Source organism: Phacochoerus africanus, chromosome 16 (genome assembly GCF_016906955.1).
Source record: "Phacochoerus africanus isolate WHEZ1 chromosome 16, ROS_Pafr_v1, whole genome shotgun sequence".
NCBI lineage: Eukaryota > Metazoa > Chordata > Mammalia > Artiodactyla > Suidae > Phacochoerus > Phacochoerus africanus.
The window spans coordinates 17,652,679-17,673,227 of record NC_062559.1 but is presented as its reverse complement, the minus strand read 5'-3'; the positions used below and the strand labels follow the sequence as shown (position 1 = coordinate 17,673,227).

General features: G+C 40.1%; 1 long non-coding RNA gene across 2 annotated transcripts in view; it reads left to right on the top strand.

The window, feature by feature from the left end:
• LOC125117664 (uncharacterized) overlaps positions 1 to 13,238 on the top strand; it is a 145,677-nt gene extending 132,439 nt beyond the window's left edge. The window contains exons 3-5 of one of the 2 annotated variants that reach the window (XR_007132678.1): positions 9,215 to 9,376; positions 10,054 to 10,232; positions 12,985 to 13,238. This is a non-coding gene — a long non-coding RNA (uncharacterized LOC125117664). The remainder of the gene's footprint in view (positions 1 to 9,214; positions 9,377 to 10,053; positions 10,233 to 12,984) is intronic. The other variant, XR_007132676.1, reaches the window with a different exon arrangement.
• Positions 13,239 to 20,549: the final 7,311 nt, after the last annotated feature.

Below are 20,549 nucleotides of genomic sequence, written 5' to 3'. Positions count from 1 at the left end.
CTCAGAATATAAAAGGTTGGAAGAATATAAAAGATGTGGGAGAGGTTGGGTTGAGTCATTGGTAGAAAAAGAGAGGTAGCTACATAAATCCGGAAAGAAAAGCCTAAATTCAGAGTTAGGAATTAGAGGTCTGAAGGGAGGATCAGTGTTCAGAGACCTGTGCTAGACAGGAGGGCACTGCAGGAGCATAATCAGAATTTCTAGGCATGGGGCAACACCCTATGGCCAAATCCCAGGAGGACAGGTAAGCATCAGGGTTGCAAGAGATCTGACCTCTGAGTCCTAGAACCACATCTCCTGGAGATGACTCTCAATCTTATCTATCCTTTGCCTCAGTTTTTAATCTTTAAAATATAAGCATATTTTGTGATTATAAAACTAATACATGATCACTTTGCAAAGTTCAGAAATACAGAGAGGTATAAAGAAAAAAGCTCAGAAATAACCCATAATCTCACTAATTAAGAAAAACTAATGTTAACTTTGATTCTATTTCTATTCAGTCTTTCTTCTATGCATATCATTATACAGATAAGGTGAATCAATCTATACATGTTAAATTTGCATGCTGAATTTTTTACTTAATATTATAATCCTTTCTCCATGTTATTAAGAGTTCTCAGTAATTAAACATCATTTAAAATGACATTTTCCTTGGTTTTAAGCACATCTGGATCAATTTCTACCACTTTATGAAAATCCCATAGGTCTGGTGAGATCTCCTAAGTATTTACCTTCCTTTAAGGTTGGTGAACAAGGCACTTCAAAGCCCAGGCCTCAGTGGGGCCTGTGCATGGTAACTACTGCACAGTACTTGATCTTCTGGAGAGTTCTCATTTTTCTAGCAATTGATGACATGAGTGATCCGAAGATGCCACCCTGCAAAATACAATTCAAAGCATAGACCTTTCTCATACATCACATCATTGGTACACACTCAAAAGAACCACTATATTAGTTTGCTATAGCTGCCATAACAAAATACCACAGACTGGGTGGTTTACACAACAGAAATTTATTTTTTCACAGTGCTGGAGGCTAGAAGTTCAAGATCAAGGTATCTACAGGTCTGATTTCTCCTGAGGCCTCTCTCTTTGGCTTGCATGTATCTGCCTTATTGCTGTGTCCTTGCCATGCTCTTTTCTCTGGGCATGGGCAGTCCTGGTATCTCGCTGTGCATACTGAATTAGGGCCTACCTTTAAGACTTCATTTTAACTTTGCCTCTTTAGAGACTTTATCTACAATATATGGTCTTTTGCTTAGTATAATGTTTTCAAGGTTCATTCATGTTGTAGCACACATCAGTACTTCATTTTCAGGGGTGAAAATATTCCATTGCATGGATATACCAAATTTTGTTTATCTATTCATCAGTTTATGGACATAGGTTGCCTCCAGTTTTTAGCCATTATAAATAATACTGCTCTGAATGTTCACATAAAAGCTTTTGTGTGGGGTATGTTTTCATTTCTCTGGAGTATACGCCTAAGAGTGGAATTGATGAGCAATTTGGTAACTCCATGTTCAGCATTTTGAGAAACTGACAAACTGTTTTCCAAAGTGGCTGCATCATTTTACATGCCCACCAGCAACATATGAGGGTTCCAATTTCTCTATATCCTTACCAACACTTGCTATTGTCTTTTTAAATTATAGTCATCTTTGCAGGTATGGAAAGGTATCTCATTGTGGGTTTGACCTGCATTTCCCCATTGACTAATAATGTTGAGTTTCTCTTCTTGTGCTTATTGGCAGTTTGTACGTATTCTTTGGAGGAATCTTTATTCCAATTCTTAGACCATGTTTTAACCAGGTTGTCTTTTTATTATTGAGCTGTAATAAATTTTTATATATTCTAGATATAAGTTTCTTGTCAAATATACAATTTGCGAAGGTGTTCTCCCATTCTGTGGGTTGTATTTTTACTTCATTGATGGCATGAAGGTTTTGAAGTCCAATTAATTTTGAAGTCCAACTTATCTATTCTTTCCTTTTGTCACATCTGATTTTGGTGATAAAAAGCAACTAAAAAACTACTGCCAAATCCAAGGTCATAAAGATTTTTTTACTATGTTTTCTTCTAAGAGTTTTATAGTTTTAGTTCTTACATTTACACCTATGATCCATTTTGAGTTAATTTATTTGTACAGTGTAAGGTATAGTCCAACTTCATTCTTTTGCATGTGGATATCCAATTGTCCCAGCACTATTTATCGAAAAAACAGTTCTTTCCCTATTGAATTGTCTTGGGCTACTTGTCAAAAAAATCAATTGACCATAAATGTAGGAGTTTATTTCTGGACACTCAAGTCTATTCAATTGATCTTATGCCTTATGCCTTGATTATTGTAGTTTTGCTGTAGGTTTTGAAATCAGGAAATGGACATCTTCCAAATTTGTTCTTCCTCTTCAAGAGTGTTTTGGTTATTCTGGGTTATATTTTCATATGAAATATGGCATCAGCTTTTTAATTTCTGCAAAAGAAAGAAAGAAGGAAAGAAAGAAGGAAGGAAGGGAGGAAGGAAGGAAGGAAGGAAGGAAGGAAGGAAGGAAAGAAGGAAAGAAAGAAAGAAAAGAAAAGAAAAGAAAAGAAAGGAAAGGAAAAGAAAAGAAAAGAAAAGAAAAGAAAAAGAAAGAAAGAAAGAGAGAGGGGTTCCTGTTGTGGTGCAGTGGGTTAAGGATCCAACATTGTCTCTGTGGCAGTGCGGGTTCAATCCCTGGCCCAACAGAGTGGGTTAAGGATCCAGCATTACTGCAGCTGTGGCAAAGGTTGCAGATGCAGCTCAGATTCACTCTCTGGCTTGGGAACTTCCATACGCTGTGGGTGTAGTGGAAGGAAGGAAAGAAGGAAGGAGGAAGGCAGGGTGGCAGGTAGGATCTGGACAGGACTACACTGAATTTCATTTTCTGATTGTTTGTGGTTAGTATATAGAAATACAACTGATTTTCGTATATTGCTTTTATAACCCCGCATATTTCTGAACCTGTTTTATCTTGTATTCTTTTTTTTTTATGTTAACGTCTTTTTTTTTTTGTCTTTTTGCCATTTCTTGGGCCGCTTCCACGGCATATGGAGGTTCCTGGGCTAGGGGTTGAATCAGAGCTGTAGCCACCGGCCTACGCCAGAGCCACAGCATCACAGGATCCGAGCCGCGTCTGCAACCTACACCACAGCTCACGGCAACGCCGGAACCTTGACCCACTGAGCAAGGGCAGGGATCGAACCCGCAACCTCATAGTTCCTAGTCGGATTCGTTAACCACTGCGCCACGACGGGAACTCCTATCTTGTATTCTTAATCATGATACTTTACCTCTTACTCTGTGCAAGGCATTGTGTTAGATATTACAGAAAATACAAAAATTAACAAGACACGGTCCCTGTTCTGAAGAAGCTTATAGCTTAATTCAAGAAATAAGACATAAACTTATTGAGTAAATAATAGCCCATTTCAGCAATGTACTGGGAAATACAGAGTCAAGTGAATGCCACATATAATTAGAGCTCTAGCAAATTTCAGGGGATGGAGGGACAATGAAAGTTGGAGAGATCTGGAAAAAAACAGAGTAGAAAGGATCTGAAGGCTCACTTATATGAGCCACCCCCATAAACACACTTTTAATTTCAGCATTTGAGAATTCTATAAGTCTTATGAGATCCTTTTGCTATGAATGACCCTCAGAGTTACCAGTGGAGCATATATCCATACCCAGATTTAATAAATTATAACAACTTGCCATATTTGCTTAATAACTTAAAAACAAAAATAAAACATTTTTGTTACAAAAAAGGCCCTTCCTTCCCATCTCTCCTCAGAGGTAACCAATATCTTGAAGATGGTAGAAACCCCACATATGTCTTTATATTTTTACTGTATAATATATATGCTTTCAGTGTTTAAATATGTACATAAATAGCATACATATTTTTCTGAAAATTTTTTAACGTTTTTAAGATTTATCCACATGATACCTGTAGAGCTAGTCCATTGTTTACAATATAGTAATGTTATACTATATAATGCTGCAATATAAGTCCCATTGTATAAATATTCTAGAATCTATTCTCTGGATGGGTATTTGTTATATCTAGTTTTTTGCTATTTCAAATCATGGTATAATTAATGGCCTGGTATGTACCTCCCTGGGCTCATGTGTGAGAGTTCTTCTAGGCTGTATATCTAGAACAGAATTTGTTAGGGAACAGAATTCACACATTCTCAACTTTACTAGATTGCTCTTCAAACTATTCTCCACAGTAACTAAACTTTTTTTTCCCTCTTAACAATGATATGTGAGAATTTCTCTTGTCCCATATTCTAATCAACTGTCAAGTTTTTAAAAAATCCATATATCTGGGTCCTATTTTCATAGATTCTGATAAGGTAGCTCTGCAGTGTGGTTTGAAACAGGCCAGAAGTGATACTGAAACATAGATATCTTTGACAGCATCAGCTTAGTGTATGTATGTGCGCATAACCTAATATTTGAAACAGCAAATCATTGGTCTGTGAATTGGAACGGTGAAAGCGCCCTAGCATTTTGTTGGTAACATCTATGTTGGCTGCATTTAGATCCTTGAGGAAAAGGAAGAAGTACCATGGTCCACATGCCTTATAGATGTGTTCTGAATCCAACAGAGGTATGTGACTGATCAGTCCCCTGGCTGGTACTTGACCTAAAGTCCCACCTTTGCCAACCGGACGGATGGGGGGCAAAGTTCACTTTCTGGAAGCTGCCTTGCCTCTTACTTGGTGTATGGTTGGGCACCAGTTGTTGGGACTTGTGTACGTGATACCACTTAGGGCAGGGTGCATGTCAGCAATGTCTGCTAGCCTGCTGGGTGGTGTCACTGTGTGGAGCATTTGTGGCTTTTTCAAAGCCCTGAGGAATCTGAGAAGCAAGTGAGGGAATGATGCATGAAAACAAAAGGTAGTGGAAAGAGTGACCAGCCAGCAGGCTCCAGCAGGCTAGAACGCTCTGTCCTTGTTATTACTGCTTCATGAAAATGCCGCCGGCTTTCTGGCAAGGCCTGGAAGGTAGAGCCTTCTTGAGAAAACAAGGACAAGCGATGTGTACTTTCAGGCTGGAATCTGGGTGCTTGGCTTCCCCATTTTTCCAGTAGAAGGTGTGGGGTGAGGATGGGGAACCCTCTGCCCCTCAGTGGGTTTAGGCTGGTCCTTCCCTCTCTCCAGGCTGCTTTCCCGAGTTTCTCCTCCCACTCCTAAGCAGCACAGTTCTGGTTTCAGAGGCCTAGCAGGGCTGGGCTAGGAGAGAAGTTGGGCGGTGCCCGGGCAGAGCTGTTCCTCAAGGAGCCATCTGAAGGTCAGCATTGGGGGGTTGGGGAGGAACAAAGGACTTCAGGCATAATCCCCATTCGGGGGGTTTTGCCACAAAGAAGTGCCACCTGGTCTGGGGCAGTGAAACCAGGGGATTCCTTGCCTGCTTTCCTTGGAGTGGTTCATGCCTGCTATCATATACTCTTACAGCACAGCCTGGCTCAGTTTTCAGAAGTGGGAAAGAAGCTCAGGAAAGGCAAGAGTTTTCATTAACTCATTACAGGATGGCTTATTTGGACTCGTCATTGTTGGGCTTGTCAGAAGTCAACCTCTGCTTTCCTTCCCGATAATCTCCTTTCTTTGAAGCAGAAAATACCTAGGTGCAAAATAGGGAGGTACTCTGCATCCTCTTCCTCTCTTAAAAAGTAGCTATGAGGATAATGAATAAAAATAGTTCTTTGTGGATACAATAGGGCTGAGCTGAGGGTGTGGTTTGCTTTGGCAACAGCTCAGGCAAAGTTATTTCTCTTGGTCTCCAAATGCTTTTGACTTTGCTCTGTCTGATGAAGTCCTAAAAGATCAGCTTGAATGTGACTTTTTTTTTTTTTGGTGAAACCTTTCATCAATAGAGTTAATCATTCTCTTCCTTTGGTCCCACAGCATTTTGTGTTTTATAAAAAGCTTTCATCGCGTTGTGTGACAACTACTTACTTGGAATTATGTCTTATTGTGTGTGTGTTTCCCCAATATTTATGGACTGTACTTTAACATAATGGTCCTTTGATAAAAATTTACTGGATGAATCAAAGTTCCTGAGAAAATATCAATACTCAGCCCTTGAATTTTCTTAATTGTCCCCTGTCTTTTCTTCCTTGGGGTGAAAATGCAAGCAGTTTCAGTTCCACATGGAATAGGGGACACACTAAAACTAAAAAAAAATTTAAAGAAATTTCTCCAGCAGGAATTGGTGTTTCAGATGTATCATTCTGTTACAGGTACAGAAATTGTTTCCAGGAAACATTGCCGTTATTATCTCTGAAAGGCAAGTCAGTAGAAATTGTTATTTTCCATTTACAGGTGGACAAATGGAAGCTTTCGTTCTCATTTGCCAATTACAGAATGTGCACTCTGTTCAAAGTACTGTGCTTGGATTTTCATGGGATACAAAGACGTGCAAGACAAGGTTCTCTTTCTAAAGGGGAATGTTATAATCTGGTTAGGAGGAAAAGATCTTTGTATGCAAAAGTAACTATAATTTGGGAGTATTTAATTGGAATCATATGAGTGGTCCAAAAAGAAGTACCAAAGGGAACACAGAAAGCAAGCAAAAGATTTTCCAGCCAAGGTGATTAGGGCTATCATTGTGGTCAAAGAGGCATTTGAGAGAAATAGATTTTGTGCTGGTTATTCTTCATTTGGCCCCTGTATTAGTTTCCTGTAACTGCTGTAACAAATTACCAGACAGGGTGGCTTAAAACAACAGAACTTTATTTTCTCAAAATTCTGGAGGCAAGAAGTCCAAAATCAAGGTTTTGGCAGGGCCAGGCTCCCTGCAAAGTCTCTTCTTGAAAAATCTGTTTCTTGTCTCTTCCAGCTTCTGATGGCTCCAGGCTTTCCCTGGCTTGTGGTCACTTTATTCCAGTTCTGATTCTGTGGATACACTGCTTCCTCCTTTCTCCGCTTTTATTAGGATACATGTGATTGCATTTAGGGCCCACCCATGTAAACTAGGATATGCTCCTCCACACAGGAGCCCCAACTTAATCACATTTTTTGCCATGTAATATAATTTTCTCAGGTTCCAGGGAGTAGCATGTGAGCAATTTTTTTTTTTTTTTTTGAGGCACCACTACTTAGCCCACTGACAGCCTCCTATGCTCCTCTGTGCCTGGTGAGGCTGTTATCCAAAGATGACTCACCTAGACCCCACTGCCCTCTGGCGTACTGTTGGATTTTGCCAATGGGACGTATCAGCAACTATCAGAGGGTAGGAGGAAAAAGAGGTTGAGGTATTTCTTCTTCTTTCTTCCAGCTTTAGCACCACGATTCTGGCAGCAGCTATGCCCCTTCCCAGCTCTGGCTCCTGCGGGACTCTCATAACACCATTTCCACCCCTTGTCTCTTCAGCCCTGGGTTTCCACACTTGCTAGTCCTTGGGTACCTCAATATTCTTTTGACGTGCCAGAAACCCTGGCTACATCCTTGTAAATAGTGTCTCCATCAAACTATTTTCAAAATCCCAGCTAAGGGCGCCTTTGGTTTCCAGCCACGATCTTGACTGATAGAGGCACTGAGAAACAAAAATTTAATTTCCAGAACAGAGATAGACTCAGGTTGCCTAAATCTAAGTTTAGTAATGACCAGTGGGGACTGGAAGGTGATTCAGCACACAACACAGCCATTGCAGCTGCGTTATCTATCTTGCGGGCTCTTCAGCAGTAAATATCTGTTGCTTTGTACTCTAATTATCTGCTATTATTGTGACTCTCTGCTTCTGCTGCCTTTGCTACTAAGTACTTGCTATTCTTTTCTCTATCTCATAGCTTCTATTGCTTCATGAATTCCAGTTACGTGCTGTCAGCTTTCTTCCTTTTCTCTGCGAACTTTTAGTTTCTCCCCACTGCTAAGTGCTGATTCCCTCTCTATATTTCATATTCAGTTCCTCCAAAGGGCCTGACTGGTTTGGCTGCTCGCCGTCAAGTTAGGCAGAGCCTCTGTGACAAGCCATCACATCAGCATAAGTTTATTGCTCTACATTAGGTGCCTGCTTTCTGGACTAAACAGTTTTGTTTAAAATGGCAGAATAAGTTGATACATAATTTGCTGTCCCATTAGAAATTCCTGGGAAGTGGTTATGGGTGTGGCAGGCATTCTGATACTTCCGGAGGGAGATTATCAAAACCCACAAGTACCTCTTCTTGTCCAGGGCCATGGTGAGCTCAGAAAAGCACAACACATGTTTGGGAAAAGCAAGCAGCCCTGAATAGCTGGTGGTGTAATTCAAATAGAGAAACGCTATTGTTGGTATTAAAGCTGGAAATGTAGGTCACAAAAGTTTGTGAAGAGCCTTGAGTGAAGATTTGTTTTAGAAGGAACTTTAGACATTATTTTACGGGCAGTGAGAAGTTAATGAAGGTTTTTGAACATGGGAGAGCAAGATTAAAATCAGTTTTTAGGGCTATTTATCAGATGGCAATGGTATTCAGATTAGAACAGAAGTAGGAAAATGTGGAAACAGGAAGATAAATTAGGAAGGTGTTGTAATAGTCTAAGCAAGAAAAATGGGGACCCAAGCCAGGAGAAGACTAGAAAGGAAGGCAAAGCTAGTCATGAGAACTTCAGAGCATGAGTGGATTTCCATTTGAGGCTAGTTTTGAGCTACGGGTTCAGAATCTTTTTACCACCAAGGATCCTTTCAAATTTATTTATTTATTTACTTATTTTAGGACCGCACATGCGGTCTGTGGAAGTTCCTAGACTAGGGGTTGAATCAGAGCTGTAGCTGTGGGCCTACACCACAGCCCCAGCAACGTGGGATCCTAGCTGCATCTGTGACCTACACTGAACCTTGTGGCAATGAGATATCCTTAACCCATTGACTGAGGCCAGGGATTGAACCTTATCCTCACAAACACTACATCAGGTTTTTAGCCTGGTGAGCCACAACGGGAACTCCTTTTTAATTATTTTTATTTTCTTCCAAATAAACCGCACTTTTTGGAGAAATACACGAATTCTATCAGGTATACTAAGAAAACTGACAATATTATTATCAGTGACTATCTTTTCAAATACACGTTTGGAAGCTTGGCTCTGAGCCAAGAGAATTTAGGAAATGGTGGTTCCACAGGCGAAACTGGATCTGAATATCTTAGCCTACGTTTTCTAGAAAATTAGAACTCAAACCAAGAATTAATGCTAATGCTTCATTTCAGAGATGTAATCCCAGGCAGTAAGATTGAGAGAAAAAGGAAAGAGAGATGGAGAAGGATGGGACACAATGCAAGATGATGTTTGAATAATCTGCAGAGACAGTAGGATATATCCTGCAGAGACAGGATATCTCTGGACATGCACCATGGCGAAAACATGCTCAGGTAAGTTCTTGGGAAGCAGAAAGGAAAAAAAAAATCCATCTTCATGGTTCTCTCCTATTTCCCACTGATCAAAATTTACCACATCAGGAGTTTCTTTCCTCATCGTTCCAGGTTATGTCGTATGTTCCCATGTTAGTCTCTTAGCAGGCCACAGCCAGTGCTCTATGGTGTGGCCTGTAATCCTGCTCGTGGAATGGAGAGAGAAGCCAGAAATTCATGGTGTGCAGCTGAAGAACCTAGTTGCTCAGTGGCAATCAAGGGGGAGGCCCAGGCTGGGAAAGTGGCAGATAAATTCCAGCCCAAGGTAGCAAGGCTACGTGGGCCCAAACAAAGCAAGTCAGTTGCAGCGGTGGCTAAACTGGAACTGGAACCACCTCCAGGAAGTGTTCTGAGGGTTACAGAAGAATAACTATAGGGAAGTATATTCCTAGACAGCACAGAATAAGTGAGTCTGAACATAGGCTTTGGAGACAGGCAGGGGGGCACTTATGTCATAGCTGTATATGATGATCTAAGGCAATTTACTTAATCTCTTTAAGCCTTAGTTTCTTTACACACAGCATGGGGTATAGCTCATCATTTGGTATGATGCTAGGAATACAGTAAATGCTAAATAAATTATGGCAATTATGATCAAAGATGACTGTGTGATCTTCCTAATGCTTTCTTTTCTCTAGGCTGACTCTGCATGTAAATCCATCTTGAGCAGGGTGGATGGCTTGAAACCAAGTCCTTTAGTCAGCCTCAGGGGCAGCTGCACTTGAGGTCATGGAGCCCCACATGAGGTCACATGGCCCCCACAGCATGCTGACACATTAAGCCCCAAGATGGCAGCACTGCTAACCCATCACCTTAGGTATGCAAAAAGGACATATCTTGCATAACCATTTTTTCCTAAACTTTTTTTCCCTTCAAAGTAGAAAAATAAAGTTTTTTGGTCAAAATTGCTTTGTTGGCCCCAGAAAGCACAGCCAAATACATTAGTATTACTAGGTCCACACAATAAAGAGGTTCCTATAAGACTTTAAAAATAGAGGAGATTACCCTTACACAAATGGTATTTGATAGGATGTAATCTCTAAATTATACACATCAAAATTTCTTTGTTCTCATAAATTAAAATCATTTCAACTTTACATAAGCATACTAGATGCCAAGAGGGAGTTCCCTGGTAGCCTAGTGGTTAAGGATTCAGCATTGTCACTGCTGTGACTTGGGTTAGTTAGGTCCTTGGCTTGAGAACTTCCATGTGCCACAGGCAGGGCCAAAAAAAAAAAAAAAAAAGAAGCCCAGAGTAACACATACCTAAAGTATGTAAATATTTTTGGAAATTCCCAGAATTACAGTAAAAACAAAAAACAGACGTATCACTGGTTTTTTACGTTTTTTTGTTTTTTTTCCTTTTTTGGTTGTACCTGTGGCGTGTGGAAGTTCCCAGGCTAGGAATCAAATCTATGCTGCAGTTGCAGCCTGCACCACAGCTGGGGCAACGCCAGATCCTTAACCCGCTGTGCCACAAGGGAACTTCCTCATGCTTTTGTTCAAAACCTATATCACTCAGAATAAAAACCCAGATCCTTACCAATGGCCTCTAATGGCCTTTGGGATCTAGTCTCCAGTTATTGGATCTCATCTCTTAGTAACTAGGAGGCAGAACAGCATTCTCAGGTGCTTAAGAGCATCAAAAGTCTCTAGAGACAGACTACCTGAGTTCTATTTCCAGCTCTATCATTTGATAGTTATGTGATTGGGGGCAGTTATTTAACTATCCTGTGCCTCAGTTTCCCCTCTGGAAAAGAGAAAAACAGAACCCACTTCACGTAGTTTTTGGGAAGATTACTTAATATTCTTAAGTGCTTAAAACAGTGCTACTAGTAAGGGCTCCTTAAGTGTTAGATAAATAAAATTCTTCCCCTCATTCATTGCACTCCAGCCACACTGGCCTCTGTGCTGAGCCTCCAGCAGGCCAAGCGCACTCCCACCCAAGGACCTTTGTATTTGCTGTTCTTCCAGATTGGCCACATGACCAATTTCCTCACCTCCTTCAAGTCTTTGCTCAACTCCCATCTGTTTTTGCCTTTTTTTTTTAAGGCCAAACCCAAGGCATATGGAAGTCCCCAAGCTAGGGGTCAAATCAGAGCTGTAGCTGCTGGCCTACACCACAGCCACAGCAACACAGGGATCCGAGCTGTGTATGCAACCTATACCACAACTCATAGCAATTCCAGATCCCTGACCCACTGAGCGAGGCCAGGGATCAAACCCAAATCCTCATGGATACTAGTCAGGTTCGTTACCGCTAAGCCATGACAGGAACTCCTCACCTATCACTTTTTCAATGATGACAACCCTATTTAAAATAGTAATCCCCCCCCCTGTATACCACTGCTTTGTTTATTTTTCTCATGAGCCCTTACCTACTTCTAATGCTTTATACAATTTTCAAATTTATTTTGTTTTCACCTATCTCTCCCAGCTGGAATATAAACAAGGGCAGGAATATTTATTTTATTCTCTGATGTACCCCAAGTACCTAGAACATTGCATGGCACATTGTAGGTGTTCAATACTATTTGTGGAATGAATGAATGTACTATTTTCGGGTGAAGAAAATTGAGTCTACATATTTGGAAGACTGATTTGTAAATGAGATCCCTAATATGCATGTAAAATGCAAAAGATTGCCCCCAAAGTCATTCTCTTAAGTTGAAGAGATATGACCTCCTTCCCACAATATTAAGAAATTGATAAGCAAAACGTTTTTTTCCAAAGATAAATGTAACTTTTAGCTAAAACTTAGGTACAGCTACCTTTAATTCATAATGATTAATTAATACTCTGAATTAATAAAACTGATCAACTCCTGATTAATTGCTAGTGGACTCTATGTCACTGTCATTAATCCAACATGACCCAGAAGTCATGACCTGTCATCAGGGTATGGAAAGAAGAGAACTAATAAACACCTGCTCTAAGTTAGATAAGCTGCTGGGTCAAATCTGAGGAAAATATCATCATCCCCACAGTGTATGTAAACAAACCAAGGCCTACAGAGGCCCCAAATCACATACCCAATTGAGCCAGCATTCAATTGTCAGCTTGCAAATCCACGGTCTTTCCAGTATCTCACTTGGAGCCTCAGAGTGGTATGTAGTCACACTACGAAGACACAGGTATTATGACAATGTAAATAACACAGGTAGAGCAGAATGCTCAATAAATGACCTTTTTCATGGCTATGCTTTAGGAATGATGAGACTTTTCACATAGCTTCTCCAGGGAGAAAAATATGAACCCTGGCTTATCTGAACAGCAGAAGTAGGTCCTAAGGGATAGATTGGTGAGGAGTCAGATTTTAAAAAGAAAAATTTTTAATTTAATAAGAGTTTAAATACTTACTATATTTTCATTCAGTAAGGAGTTGACTATGGGCTCTAACTAGCCAAATTTGAGATGATTCAAGCATCAAAGTTTCGTTTTATGGTTGTATAAAAATGATGGTTGTATAAAAAGAAAAAGCCACATATTTAATGTGATTTTTTAAATAGTGGGAGAGAAGAAAGAAGAGATAGCGGAGAAATAAGAAAACGAAACCTTTTTCTTTACAGAAAAATGCCAGCTAATAAATGTCGAAGAAATGAAGCTTAAGAAAAAGAGTATTATGCAATCCTCAACATAATAAGTGATTCAATCACTGACTATCAAGGGATGATAAAACCTACGGGTGAAGGGTGGATGGGTGTCATGGTGTCATGGGTTGAATTACATTTCCCAAAAAGAGGTATGTTGAAATTCTATCCCCCGGACCCCTGGAATGTGATCTTATTTGGAAACAGGTTCATTGTAGATGTAATTAGTTAAGATGAAGTCATGATGGAGTGGGATGGGATCCTAATCCAATAGGACTGGTATCCTTATAAGAACAGTCATGTGAAGACACAGAGACACATGGAGAATGCCACGTGAAGATGGAGGACAAACTGAAAAGTACTGCAGCTACAAGCCAAGTAATGTCTGGGGCTACCAGAAGCTGGAAGAGGCTAGGAGGGATTTTCCCTTAAGGTTTCAGAGGGAGCCGACCAACATGTTGTTTTCATACTTCTAGTCTCCCAAACTGTGAGACACACATTTTTGTTACTTTGTTATAGTGACTCTAGGAAACTAATCCAATGGCAAACAGGATAGACACCATGTACCAAAGTATCACCCTGCAAATATGAAAGATAGAGTTTTCCAAAGGAGAGCTCTGTCAGTTACCACTTAAGCAGGTATCAAACTTGAACATCACTAACAGTGGGACAGCCTGATCTATACACCTCCTGATATCATGCAACAAGAGGTACACAATATCAATTTGATAGACTGATAGCAATGGGCACATCCCTTGCAACGTGACTTTGCAGCAACTCTCATCAAGAGGTAGAGTTTATTTCTCTACCACTTGAGTCTGAGCTTGCTTTGTTACCTTCTTTCACCACCATAATGCAGTTGAAGCGAGGAGTGCCAGTTCTAAGCTTAGGCCTCAAAAGACCTTGCATGCTTTCACTCTCTTTCAGACCCCTGCCTCTTCCATGAGAACAGGCCAGTGCTAGCCTGCAAAGTGTGACAGATGAATGGGGCTGGACCTAGTCATCCCAACTAAAGTCTTCTATCAACTGCCTGCAAATTCATGAATGAGTCTAACCAAAGTCAGCTGAGCCTAGCCCAGCCCAGATCAGCAGAACTTAGCTAGTCAATGGTTATTAATATTAAGCCACTGAGTTTTGGGGTAGACTGCTCTGCGGTAATAATGGTTACAATGATCTATGCAATATCCTTGCCAAATGTGTTTAAATGGAAACTAATCATGAGGAAAGAGTCAGAAAATTCTAGAGTGTGGAACATTCTACATTACAACTGGCCTAGATACCATAAGTCAGAATCATGAAAAACAACAAAAAGTGAGGAGACTGTTCTAGATAGACTAGAGCAAGGGTTTCCAATCTCAGCACTAACTGACATTTATTTCCAATCTCAGCACTGATATTTTGGACCAGATAATTCTCTGTTGCAGGGGTTGCCTTGTGTATTTTAGGATGTTTAGCAGCATCCCTGGCCTCTATCTACCTGATGCCAGTCGTGACAATCAAGAGTATCTCCAGGCATTGCTAAATGTCCACTTTGGGATACTGGACTAGAGAGACAGAGTCAAATGCAATGTATGGATCTTGTTAAGATCTTAGATTAAAAAAAATAGTTATAAAAGACATTTTGGACAATTAGAGGAATTTGAATGTGGAATTAAAAATATTGAAATACTAATTTTCTTAGGTCTAAAAAACAGTATTGTAGTTAGGTTACAGAATGCCTTTATTCTTAGGAGATGTATATTAAATTATTTTACGTGAACCATCATCAAGTATTCAACTTACTTTCAAATGCTTCAATGGATAAAAACATATATTTATAGAGAAAGATAAAGCAAAGGAGACAAAGTGTTAACAATTGGTTTATCTAGGCAAAGAGTTTACAGGCATCATGGTATCATTCTTTTCAGCCTTGTGGTTTTGGAAATTTTCTTTCTTTCTTTTTTTATTAAAATATAGTTGATTTACAAGGTTGTGCCGATTTTTGCTATACAGCAAAATGACCCAGTCTTATACACACACACACACCCACACACACACACCCTTTATCTTCCATCACAGTCTAACCCAAGAGATTGCATATAGTTCCCTGTGCTATACAATGGGACCTCACTGCTTATCCATTCTAAATGTAATAGTTGGAAATTTTCAAAATAAAAAAGTTGGGGGTAAAAAGTGTTAGTCTCACCTCCACTACCTGACTCTTTACTAACTTAAAATGACGCAAAAAGCCGGTTTGTTCTAAATGATTCTGGGTGCTCATTCTGCACTGCCAGGACAAGTTAGCTCAAACCAGATACAGGGGTTTGGAGTTGAGGAAGAGGGCTTTTCCCAGCCTGAGGAACTGTACACAAGCTCAGCTTCTCATGGGACCACCGATTTCCTTTCTCTCATGCAGTAACATCCCATGAGGCCAAAAGTCTAGCTGCTGGGCAGTTGTGTGTGCCTCCCAGACAACTCTGGGTAAAGAGCTGGCACCAAAATCCAGGCTGCCTGCTGCCAAGACAGTCTGATTATTCCTTTCACTGATACAGCTACTCTCAAACTTGCTCTATACAAGGAGACCAAAAGATGGGCAGAATTCCCTTCTCTGGAAAACCATTCTGTGAGGCCAGCAGGTCAGTTAGGGACACTAAGAGGATGGGGTCTCTGGGCCCTCTCTTCTCTTAAAGACCTTGACATTGTGAGTTCCCTCTTAACACAGTAAAATCTAATTTTAAAAATTTTATTTATTTATTTTTTTGTCTTTTTAGGGCTGCACCCATGGCATATGGAGGTTCGCAGGTAGGGGTCGAATCAGAGCTGTAGCTGCTGGCCTATGCCAAAGTTACAGCAACACCAGATCCTTAATCCACTGAACAAGGCCAGGTATCGAACCTGTGTCCTCACAGATGCTAGTCAGATTTGTTTCCACTGAGCCATGATGAGAACTCCAAAATCTAATTTTTTGCCTGTACCTATGATATAGTGGAATTCAAACCATGCCCTGGTGCATTAAAGTTTAGGCAACTGTAAGGAGACCCATCTTGCAGGAGAGCTAATACTTAAAAGAGAAACAAAACTCAGAAACCAAAAAGAGAAATGCTGGTAAATGCTTTAGCATAAAACACTTAAAACTTTCTTATGGTAAAAACAAATATGGCAACAACAACAAGAAACCACTATAAATTGAGCCAAAAGACAGGGCAGAGAAGAAAAAAAATTTGTAACCCAGCAGAAAAAAAGTTTCTTTCTTTATCATATAAAGAGATCTTACAGTTTTACAAGGGAAAAAAAAATGAACAGAAAAATGGGCAAAGAATATGAACAAATATTTCATAGAGAATGACAAAAACTACTTGAAAAAAAATACAACTTCATCAGTGCTTAGAAAAGTCCAAACCATAACAATGTGAGACCATTTTTATCTATCAGATCAACAAAAAGTGGAGAGTTTGATAAAACTCGGTTTTGACAAGGGTGTAAGTTAACTTATACTGTTCATAGGAAATGTGGATTGGAACAACTATTTGGGGATTACAATTTGAGAACATCTGACCCAATTTAAATGTATATATCTTTTGACCTGGCAATTTCACTTATAGGAATTTATCCAAGATAGAGTCATACAAATTCCCAATGATGCACATATAAAGATATTCACTGAAATACTGTTTACAACAATAAGAGGAAATGATTTAAATGTTCGTCAGTGGGGCAATGGTTATATTACAGCACATTCAACAATTAAAAGATTTTTGAAGATCTGTGTGTACTGACATGGGAGTATCTCTGATATATTATTAAATGAATAAAGAAGGTATGGGTGTTTAGCAAAGACTCCCTCTTCCTCCTGTGTGTCTCTCCTTTACTCTCACACTATCACACTCAACAACACTTCTGACACCGGATATGTGGGTGTTTTCCCCAAACCAAGCAATTCTCTGACCAGCTGGGTGTCCTACAATTTCATTCAATCTTGACACTATTGAACTTGAGAGAAAGTCAGATCCCACCGGTTAAGGACTCAGTCCCACAAGACTGCCCCCTACTTCAGATGCTAATCTCAAGTAGTAGGTTCCCAGGTTACCCACAACTGCTGTCTGACTTGGCTACAAACTAAGAGATTCCCATGACCTCTTACCCCTTAGGCTGAATTATTTGCCAGAACAGCTCAGAGAACTCTGGGAAACACTTACTTAGCAATTTATAATAGAGGATAATGTAAAGGATATGGATGACCAGCCAGATGAAGAGATACATAAGCAAGGTCTGGAAAGATCTCTGCACAGGAGCCTATGAATTTTGGGGGCTTCATGCTCTCATTAGGTGGACGTGTTCACCTATCTGGAAGCCCTCTGAACCTCACACTATTTGGATTCTTATAGAGGCTTCATTGCATATGCATGATCAATTATTAATTCATTTCTAGATCTTTCCTCTCTGGCAACTGAGTGGTGGGGCTGAAAATTACAAGCTTCTAATCCTGGCTTGGTCTTTCTGGGGACCAGCTCTCATCCAGGAGCCATCCGGTAGCACACTTCACTAGAACAAAAGACACTACAATCACCCAGGAAATTCAAAGGCATTTAGGACCTTGGATAGGAAGCAGGGTCAAAAACCAAATATTAGAACAAAAGATGCTCCGAGTGCTCTTATCACTTAGGAATATTTACACGGCTTTTAGGAGCTCTGTGCTGGAACTGGGGCACAGTTCAATGTATGTATTTTCTATTATCTCACAATAGGACACTGTAAATTTTGTGATCTGCTTTGTGGAAAAACGGTATATATATGGTATATACCTATGTGGAAAAAATACACAAGATATAGTTAATTGGAGTTTCCTTCGTGGCTCAGCAGTTAACAAACCCAACGAGGATCCCTGAGGATGTGGGTTTGATCCCTGGCCTTGCTCAGTGAGCTAAGGATTCGGCGTTGCCATGAGCTGCGTTGCAGATGTGGCTTGGATCCTGCGTTGCTGTGGCTGTGGTGTAGGCCAGTAGCTGTAGCTCTGATTTGACCACTAGCCTGGGAACTTCCACATGCCGTGGGTGTGGCCCAAAAAGCAAAAAAAAAAAAAAAAAGCAAGAAATAGTTCATAGTGCTAATCTTAGGATAAGAGTAGAAAGGAGATTTTTCTTTCCATTTTAAGCCCTTTTGAAGTTTGAATTTATTTTCATTATGATAGTGCTTTACTTTTACGATTAAAAAAACCACATAGATTGTGCCTTGAAACAACTTTTAAAATGTCAATCAATCCCCCTTCTGATACATTTGTAGAAAATATTTAAATCACTGAAACAGGATGAGGTTGTGTGTGGGAAAATTAATTTTAGCTAGGGATGCAAATATGCAAATAGTATTGAGCCACTGTACCTAGGTGTATGATTTTTAGAACTTTTCTAAAATTTCTCAGGCCAAGCCTTTAGCCAGACTCCTATTGGAAGACTACAGTAGCCAGCAAGAAAAGAACAGTGCGATGGGAAATTTTCTTTCTTCCTCTCTCCTGAATTTTTTTCAGGAATGTGGAAGTTCAGATATAAACGTGACTCAAAAGTACTGAAATGTGGGGAAAATTTACAAAGACGTTTGCATGATTCTTGTTCTTTATAAATGCACCACATTTGTGTCTGGCTGAGTCTCTTTAAAACACCCAAGGTAATAATCTAAGAGGACAGCCTCTATCAGGGGAACATTTTCTGTTCCCAGTGAAGTGGCACATTGAGTTCCTGGTGCAGGCTCACTTAATTCCTATTAGTCATTTCACAGCTGTATCTTGGGAAGAGAAAACCTCAAATACTTTTGGGTGATTTCACAAGTAAACTAAAAACAAGACCTTCCTCCGTTTCTCACAGTTCCCATTTGTTTACAAATTTCAACTCAATAAAACATGTCTACCGTTGTGGGTATTTAATCTAAGTCCCTTAGTTGTCTGCTGATGTATCTACTTGGTTTCCACACTGCTTGTGTACCTAGATTTAATGACACAGCAGATGGATGCTGGACCACCCACCCTGGTTTGCCACTGAACTGATGGTGCAATTTTTGTTTTGTGGTATATGAGTCTAAGATTGCTCTGGGACACTGCTTACAAACACAGGTCACTACCAAGTGAGACACAGGATCTGATCAAGGTTTGTGTGTTATTTTCTAGGTTGTTTAAGGGCAGTAGATGAATGCTTAAATTTGTTATTGACGAGTTCCCATGAATACTGAAGGCACACATACGGGATTATTATTGTAGGTTAGTTTGTGACAGCTGGCCCTGATTTAGTTATTTCCTCAAGAAGACACTTTGAACAATTATTTAAATGCCTCCCCTCTGCAATTACAATAATAATCATGATGATGATTTTGCAACTGAATATGCCATTCAGGGTGCATACACTCAACAACTGTTTTTAGCTTGCTTCTCTTTCTATATTGATGTCAGCTGCTGCTGTCAGGATTTCTGAAGAACGGAGAACCATTTTTCTATTGAGGGTCACTGAACTACCTGAAAAAAGTAATCTGAGGTGATATAAGAAGTTATAAGAAAAATAATTATAGTTAGTATTTAAGGAGTGCTAACTATGAGCAGGTTTTTTTTTTTTTTTCCTTCTTGGAGAGAAAAATACAGCATTTTCAGAACATATCTGCTTTTAAAATTAACAACAAAACATCTTATTTAATAATTATAGGGAGTTCCTGTTGTGGCTCAGCGGAAACGAATCTAACTAGTATCCATGAGGATACTGGTTCCATCCCTGGTCCCACTCAGTGGGTAAAGGATCCAGCGTTACTGTGAGCTGTGGCGAAGTTCGCAGATGCAGCTTGGATCCCACGTTGCTGCGGCTGTGGAGGAGGCTGGCAGCTGTGGCTCCGATTTGACCCCTAGCCTGGGAACTTCCATATGCCTCAGGTGCGGCCCCCCAAAAAAATTATAAATATCTAACAATGGTTTTGTTCTATGGTATAATCAACTTGAGACCTGCAAGTGGGAAAGATGATGAAACAGCGGAGAGAGCTAAGTGTTGTGGGTAAAGGGGAGACAATACAGAGTAAAAGAAATGGAGTCAGATGCAGAAGGAACAGGAAGAGGCTGAGAGTAAAGACAGATTAACAAGGCGTAAGGGGAAGAAGACAGAAAGAAACTGATAGAGTGGAGAACAGGTGAAGGAGATAGCTAGGTAGGAAGAGAGAGAAAGCAGAAGAAACATGAATAAAAAAGGGAGATGACTGAGTAGTGTGTGAGTTTTAAAAAAATTTGTAGGTTTGTTTTTAAGATGAATGTGGCGATCTCTAGAACGTGGCATTTATACCACCACCATCACCTGCTACCGTTTCTCTTTGAAATGCTGATTAACCACTGTTCACAACTCTAAGCCCTAAAATCATTTTAACTGTAGACCTGGTGGATAATGTGGGAAAGTTGAAATGGAAACCTTACAAATGGATGTCCAAGCTAGCTGCCACTGCAGTGTCTGCTTTCTGGAGGCTGACTTCTCTGGAGAAATTCCAAAGGGAGAAGGAGAGCTCAGCTTCCTATCCGCCAGTTACAGGCAGCTTCCTATCTCCTAAGACCT